The following is an 8,391-nucleotide window of genomic DNA, read 5'->3' on the forward strand; positions in this document are numbered from 1 at the left end:
ACAGAATGTCGCCTAAAACCGCACAATTTTTGATAATTTGTATCTTTTTTAATATATATTTTTCTAATCTTATGTGGTTTTTGATTATCTATCTAGTGAAATAAAAATAAAAAATAAAAAAGTTATCTAATTTCTATTAATTAGTGTGTAGTTTGACCCGGTCTTGCTCTACAATTCTTTTTAATAAAAGAAAAAATGTCGTATGATATACTACTTTATAGTAGAAAAAAAATTATATATCTGACTTGTAGACAAAATCGATCTTATACTAAGTAGAGCTAAAGAATAAGAAATGATAGAAGATACAAATTCAAATAGGGAAGCTTTCGAATGTTATGTAAAAACTATAAATAGTGGTAATCGGTCTCATCTTCAAAAACGTTACTGCAAAATTGTTGGTGATGCCAATGTCTCAGATTATGTTACACTCAACTCTGTTGGAAGAGTAAAAAAGGAGCTTTGTTTAAATGGTTTGTTTAAACTAATAAACTTAAAGAACTGAAGATATAAAACATAAAAAACAAAACTGTTCAACTTACAAACTATACGCTGAATTACAGCAAGGCCATTGGTTTGAATCATATGCTCTTGAGGGTGAATTACATAAAAATATGAAACAAACGGTCTGGTATCGCTCGTATACGGCCACTATCTTTAATATAAATAAAGTTAAGAATATGCTTGATACAGCTCCAGAAAAAACTAATGAACTTCATTAGTTTTTGCTGGAGCTATTTCAAGCATATTTTTTTCAGAATTAAAACATATTTTAAAACAATGCATCTCAAAGCGTTACTTCATAAATGTAAAGAATACAGATATTCAATGTTTTTTTCCTCAGCGCATTGTATCTTGTAGATTTCAAAAATGATGATGACCGTAGTTTTCCAATTAAAATTATTGATATTAAAAAGTTTGAGCGTTGAAGTACAACACTTTTCAGTTAATGTTTTTGCGTGAAGTAAAGGTTTATCTCCTTTACTTTAGCACTTAAAAAGGTATTGACATCAACTTACTTCTCATTATCAAAACTATCAATAGCAAATGCGATTGCCGTCACTTATGGTGATTATGAAGCATTAAATATACCTGTAGAAGGTGCACAAAACGATCCAACTAAAAGCTCTACTCGATTAATTGTAAAACAGTTGCCACGCATATTAATTTTAGTTCTGTGCAATGGTTATACCGAGGCTTCAACCTTATATTGTGATGAAAAAGCAGTTGAGCACTTCTTGGCCAGTCTCCAGAATGAGTTAAAAAGATAAACAATTTTTTATTTAAATCAATGAAAATGGTTTCAACTAATGATGACAAGACTTCATTCGCGAAAGCAACAATTTGCTACAATTGCTTCGAAAATGTTGATAACGACAAAGTCAGATACCATTGCCACACCACAGGAAAATACCGAGGTGCTGCCTATAATAAATGCCATCTTAAGTTTGATGTAAAATTTTCTTAAATCAAAAAGCTTGAAGCCAATTAATGAAACAAACAAAACTATTCGCTTAGATGCGAGACACCAAAATCTACAGAGCTACCAAATTTGTGTAAATATGATGGATGGGCTCTATCTTCAGATGAATACTTATTTAACGGGTATGACTACTACAGCTTTTGAAAAAGATTACTTTAAGCTGATGAACAATAGTGTGTTTTGCAAAACAATGGAAAACGTTTGTAAACGAATACGCGATGACTTTGTTTGATTAAGCAAAGACGACAGATTAGGAAAGTTTGTTGCTGACACTGCCTATTATAAAACATTTGATGGTTATCTCACTGTAACCTAGAGTACAAAAGCCAGATTAAAGTTGAATCAACCAATATATATTTAACAGGCTGTCTGACTCAGCAAATACCGAAGGTATGGTTTCTGGTATAACGTAATTAAGACTAAGTATTCTTGAAAAGCTCAGCTGCTCTACATTTATACTGATAGCTTATTATTCGAAATTGAAACTGAAGATATTGAAAGAAAATTCAGAGTATTTAAATTTTAGCAAGTATCCAAAACATTACTCATGCTTTAACGAAACGAAAAAAGTTTGTCGGTAAATTCAAGGACGAGCCTCATAATCGCATTATCCAAGAATTTTTTAGCTTACCAACTAAGATGTACTTAATTTTCAAAGATGAAGGGTATAATAAGAAGATAGCACAAAGAGTTTACGGAACAGATGTTAAGAAAGATCTTAACCATTATTGTTTCAAATAATGCCTTGACAAACAAATTGAACTGAAACATACTCAGGTTAGAATTAGGATCAAAAAAGAAATCTTTTTTGAACACCTACTGGCTCACTTGGTGAAAACAAGTAACAAAATTTTACACTAGACGGAATTAAAACCTTACCTTTTGCAACAGGTATTAATGGTTATTAAAATTGTTTTTAACATTTTGGTTGATTCTATTGGGTTTTTTCCTAATAAGCGCGTAGTTTGGCTATTAATTGATTTTATAACAGCAGGTAAAACCTTTTACCCATGCAACTGATCGTTCAGTCATTAACAACTCCTGAGCATACTGACGATCAAAATGTTTTTCCGCTAATGTGCGATTACATCGTTAAACAATTGACTATTCACGATAACTTCCAGTTGCAGCTCAACTTATCTGGACTTTATTATTTTGAAGAAGTTTTGTTGTCCCCCTTTGATTCACTCCCAGCATCAACTAGTATTACATTGAGCCAGGTGAAAGAGCCTTTTTTATATATTTTAGCTATAGCCTATGAAACTGCATCAGTTGACTTTTTAGTAACAGGTTCAGCGTCTTTATAGCGGCTTGTGAAGTCAACAACCATTAAAGCTTATTTATAAGTATATCGAAGAGGCAGATAAAGCAGATTAGCCTGGTTAACTTTATTAGGCAAAGTTTCATTAAAAATTGCTCTTGATATAAAGACAGGAGTAAAAAAGCGGTAAAAAAAAAGGGCAAACCTCCTTGCAAGACTTGCAAAGGTTGATAACATTGTATGCACATATAAATGAAGGGCTTACCTTGAGTCAGATATAAAAAGCATTTCTGATAAAATTATTTTTATGACCAAACCATTATCTATTAAAGAAAAAGCTCAAATTTATGAGGTGGTTTGTCAGTTTGCCTAATAAAATATATATATATATAACATGTGTATGAAATATGATAAAATATTTAGCAACTACATCATGTAAAGTAGTGCGTAATAAGGTAATAATGTAATAAAGGCATTCTGCATGCGCATTTAATTAAAATTTTACCTATCTTTAGGTATATCTTTAAATAGTTTAAAAAACTAAAATTGCGTGAAAAATTAAACTTTTTTGTAAGAGATAATAAAAATGCAGTTTTGACAGCTCTCGATCATGCAGTTTAATGCTATAAAAATTCGTGTTTTTATAGTTTAAAAACGCATGTTTGCATAGAAATGCCATATGGTGACAGTTAGATAGTTTTTAAGTGTTTTTACATGTATTTATTTTTTATCTCTATGATTAATAACAATAATTCAGAGTTAGACGATTATATTTAGTCATTTTCCAAACATTTACCATGCAGTGTGTTTATAAAGTCTGCGAAAAAATTTGAATTTATCCAATATGGCCTTATAAAAGTCCCTTTTATAAACTTTTTATTTAATTAACCTGAAATGTTACTTTTAATTTTATTGCATTTAAAATGTTCATCTTGTTTCAAAATGGGTTCAATCAATTTTCTGGTCATTAAGAAATTTTGATCAAATCTGGTTATTAAGAAATTTGCATTTTTATACTTCATGATTTGAATTTTTTTTTAGACAAAAAAAGCTGTAATTTTAAACTCAATTTTTTTTTGGATTTTTTTTTTGTTATTAGCGTAAAGATGCGCAAAAAACTTTAAGCAACAACTGAACAAAAAATTTAAGCAACGAATTGGCAATAATCAATCTATTATTTTTCATGCTTTTAACAGTAATACTGACTAAAAACTGACTAAACTTTAGAACAGCAAAAATAATTATGAAAATTAATATATTTATAGCTCTGATTTTATTGAAAAATTAGAACATCAAATTGTGAACAATTGAAACACTAAGTTGACAAATTTTCAATTTTCTAAAATATCATACTTAATGTATAATTAAATATACATTAAATATGATATTTGAGAAAATTAAAAATTTGTCAACACAGTGTTTTAATTGTTCACAATTAAAAATGGAAAATGAAAATGAAAAGGTTATTGTATTGTAAAAGGTTATTTTACAATGTATTTAATTGTAAAAAAAACAAAAATTGTTAATTAACAATTTTCGTTTTTTTTACAAATAAATACATCTAAATAAATACAATAATCTTACAAATAAATTAAATAGATTGTAAAATAAGCTTTCACAATACAATGACCTTTCCATTTTCAAGGTCAACTAGCAATGGAGAAATCTTTACTTGATTTTCTTCAGTCTCATAGAATATATCAAACAAAGTTTTTTTTAAATTAGGAGTTAACTTATTTATTCTAAAAACTTTACCCTTACACCAGTATTTAATTAATCTTATTATAATATTTTTTAATATATGATTTATCCGCTGATAATAGTAAAAATATTTTCATATTATTACTATTATCAAGGAACTTTTATGCTATATTATTTTACATTCATTACTCAGCTTTGTTTTAATTTTCACAGACGCAATTTTCGTCTTTCATTATTATTAATACTATATTAATCTTACACCAAATATATTTTTTAGTGTTGACTTTCATAACTTTATGCTGAATAAATTTCCCAACAATCCCAATAATGATGATTATTTGAAACATTAGGCAAGTCGTTTAATTTTTGTTGATTGGCTAACTGAGACAGTCTTGCATTCTTTAATTTTTCACATAACTCTTCTTTTTGTTTCAAAATCAAAATATCTTGTTCTTTTTTTTCTTTAAGAGAAATCTTTCTCTCAATGGACTCTGGAAAACTCCTTGTTCTAATAATTGATTGCAAATTACTGAATAACTCATAATTTGTAAAGTATATTCTCTTACCACCAAGTATTTTAGTTTTGTAAAAATATTTAGAATCACATTTTGCTTTCATAACATACCTATAAAAATCCAACTGTGCTCCTAATATTTTTTTGGTTTTTAAAGATTCACTTAACAATACATATTCATCATCTTCTTCTGTTAAAGTTAACCACACCTTTGTTCTTAATTTTAACAACTCATTTGCCAATTTAGCTTTTTTAAAGAAAGCTTTTTTTTCAGCTGTTTTTTTAGCTTTATGTTTTTCAGGCAATCTTTCACTCATTTAAACTTTAATTCTAAATGACGTTGTTCGTATTTATCGTTTATTTTATTAAAGTTACTTGAAGCTTTTTTAAGCTACGAGTCACACTCATTATAGTCTTTTTATCCAACCAGTCAAGTGTTTTATTTTTATACCATATAGTATAAGCTTGTATAGATTGTATTTTGGCATTAGGTTTTTTACAAATTAAAAGATCTAATACAGCAAATCACTTTCTGACAGTTTGTTTGTTGTTGGAACATTCTTTGAAGATTTACTTATATTATCATAAGAATGCCAATATTTATCTCGAAGAAATTGATTACCAGATTGTCTTTCAAGAACAACTAATAAAGAACGATAAGTCACTTTTAATGTCTGCAATGTTAAAATATTTAAATCAGTGTCAGCAGTCTCTTCAAATAATTTACCATACAAAATATCTTTATGAATATTAACATCACTTGGACTGAATATAGGTGGTCAAGTTTGAAGAAACTCTAAAATATCCTTGGAATCAAAATACAAAGCTGCTGCATAGTAAAGTATATTAAATCGGTTACCAATAAAGAGTGCTAGCATGCACTTACTTTTTCCTTTACCACCAAGAAGTGCATTAAAATATCCAGCAACTTCAGCTTCAACACTCTCTCTAACATAAAAAACTTTACATGCAGTTCTTATCAATCTATTGGCACCTGATTCTGCAGTATTTATTGAATGAGAAAACATTTTCATAACTATAGTTTAAAACTAACTTTTAAAATTATTTAATTGTTTTATCAGTTTTTGTTGCAAAGTTAGTTAGTATATGCTATTTACAAAAGAATTTTGACATTTCAATGAAATCTGCTTGCTCACATTTTTTTAAACTTTCCAAGTTCTTTATGACTTTAGGCAGTAATTTTTTTTTCATATCTTTAAGTTTTAAATTAAACAGTGGATTAACCGGCCCGAGATCAGACATTGTAGTTTTAAAAGAACGTACAAAGTTAGAAATTTTTTTTTTCTTGCTGCTATTATCTAAAATTTCACATATAACGGGTGATGCGGAAGTTATCGGACAAAATAAAAACGTCAATAACTTATTTATAAATAAAAAAACAAACTACTATTATACTTTTTTAAAATAAAGCATTTATCTTTTAATAAAAATATATTATTTTTTATATGAAAAAACACCACCATCTGCAATTGATTTCAATTTTGCTCTGACGCCTTTCATATGCGACTGTAAAAAGTTTAAATCAATTTCTTGTGGTTTTAGTTTAATACGATCAATCAAAATTTGCTCTGTTGAAGCTTGCCAATCTCCCTCGTAAACCTTCTGTGCCAAATGTCACCAAAAATTTTCAATTGGTCGTGCTTGAGGCACATTTGGGGGATTGGATTCTTTATCAACGTAATAGACATATTGGTCCATCCAATTTACAGAATCTTTAGAATAATGAGAACTTGCTAAATTTAGCCAAAATAAATAGTTAAAGCCTCCATGATACTTGTGAATAAATGGAAGAAGTCATTTTTCTAAACATTCATTAATATAGATTGATGAATTGATCGCTACAGCCTTGGAAGTGCGAAACAATGGCTAGGACATACCACGGTCAGATATGGCTATCCACATGATTAATTTTTTTGGAAATTTCTATTTTCCTATAAAACGAACACTTTCTGGGCATGTCTTTTTGTTGTTTGTGTAGTATCCAGAATTTCCAGGCATGTTGTCCCCTGCAAAGCAAAAATATTTTAAATCGATGATCGATGACTAGAAGCGATTTTGTGTTATAGAGTTGGTTAACTAGTTTCCTGCTTCTTTTCTTTGCCTTTATTTGTTGTTCTATAGTGTATTTTGGAGTCTTTTCACGTTTTCTATATTTAATATTCATTTTTTTTAACTGACGACCAATTGTCGATTGATTTACACCGAATTTAATACCTATTTTTCTCTGACTGACCCCTTTTCGATTGTTGACAAGTCTCGTTAATTCGACTTTCTTTTCTCTAGTCCAGGATGTCGGACGACCAGCGTGCTTTCATTCAGAAAACGATTGAACAGTTTCAAGTTACGACGGCATACAAATTTTTGTACGAAGGAGTACAACTTTTTTGTTACTTAATTCAAGCCTACCTATCAAAATTTTAACTGTTTTATTAAGGTTTGTAATGACTTTATTATAATAATCTTTCAATTCTTTTATTTCCTTGTTTTGTTTCTTTTTTAATTGTCGAATCTTTGCTTTATTACTTGCATGTAATAATTTATGTCATTTTGAGTCGTTAGATGTAAGTGTATTTTTCATTTTACTATTATGAACTTCAGCAGATTTTAAAATTTTTTACAATCGCATAAAGCAAGTTTTAATCTTTTAAAACTTTTTTTTGAGGTTTAATGTTTCAATTTTCTTTTTTTACGATTGGTTTTATAGTTCGCACTTGATATACTTACTTCAAAATTATTTTCTGAAGAAGGCGGTATAAAGGACATCAGCTTAGGGTCATGGCACCCCCTACCGTGAAGAAGCACCTACCGTGGTTTTTAAAAAAATCAGTAAATTTTTTATTTTTTATTTTTTTAATTTATTTTTCTAGTATTGTTTTATACAAAACTAACTTATTTCACTAATAAATAATTTTTAAAAAAATGTATTTTTAAAGATTTGAGATTTTTTTTTAACCCGCAAATGATTTTTTATTGCTTTCTTAAGAAAATCTTTAACAGTAAAAAAAAGTTTGTCTAGTTTTTTTACGGCTTAAAACTTATATAATTTTTTTGATAAAAGTTTAAAATAGTTGTAAAAACATTGAATATTTTAAATTTCATCAATAAATATTAGTATTTTTTGTATAACATTGTTTAATCTTTTACACGGTAGGTGATTGCGAAAATTATAATAGTTAGCACTTACCGTTTATAAAAATATTTTTTCGGACGTGTTTTATTTTGTGAAGTTTTCTCTTTAAAAAAACATTTCAGTTCAACTCAGTTACCAATTAAAGGTAATTTAACCCTAGGGAGTATTTATTTGATATGTTTTTTATACTTTATTTATTATGTGAAATGAATTCGATTAGAAAGATGCAAGGTTCAAAAAAGAAAAAAAATATTCGAAAAAAGCTTTTGTATTAAGAAGAATAA

This window comes from Hydra vulgaris, chromosome 01, assembly GCF_038396675.1.
Source record: "Hydra vulgaris chromosome 01, alternate assembly HydraT2T_AEP".
Classification (NCBI taxonomy): Eukaryota; Metazoa; Cnidaria; class Hydrozoa; order Anthoathecata; family Hydridae; genus Hydra; species Hydra vulgaris.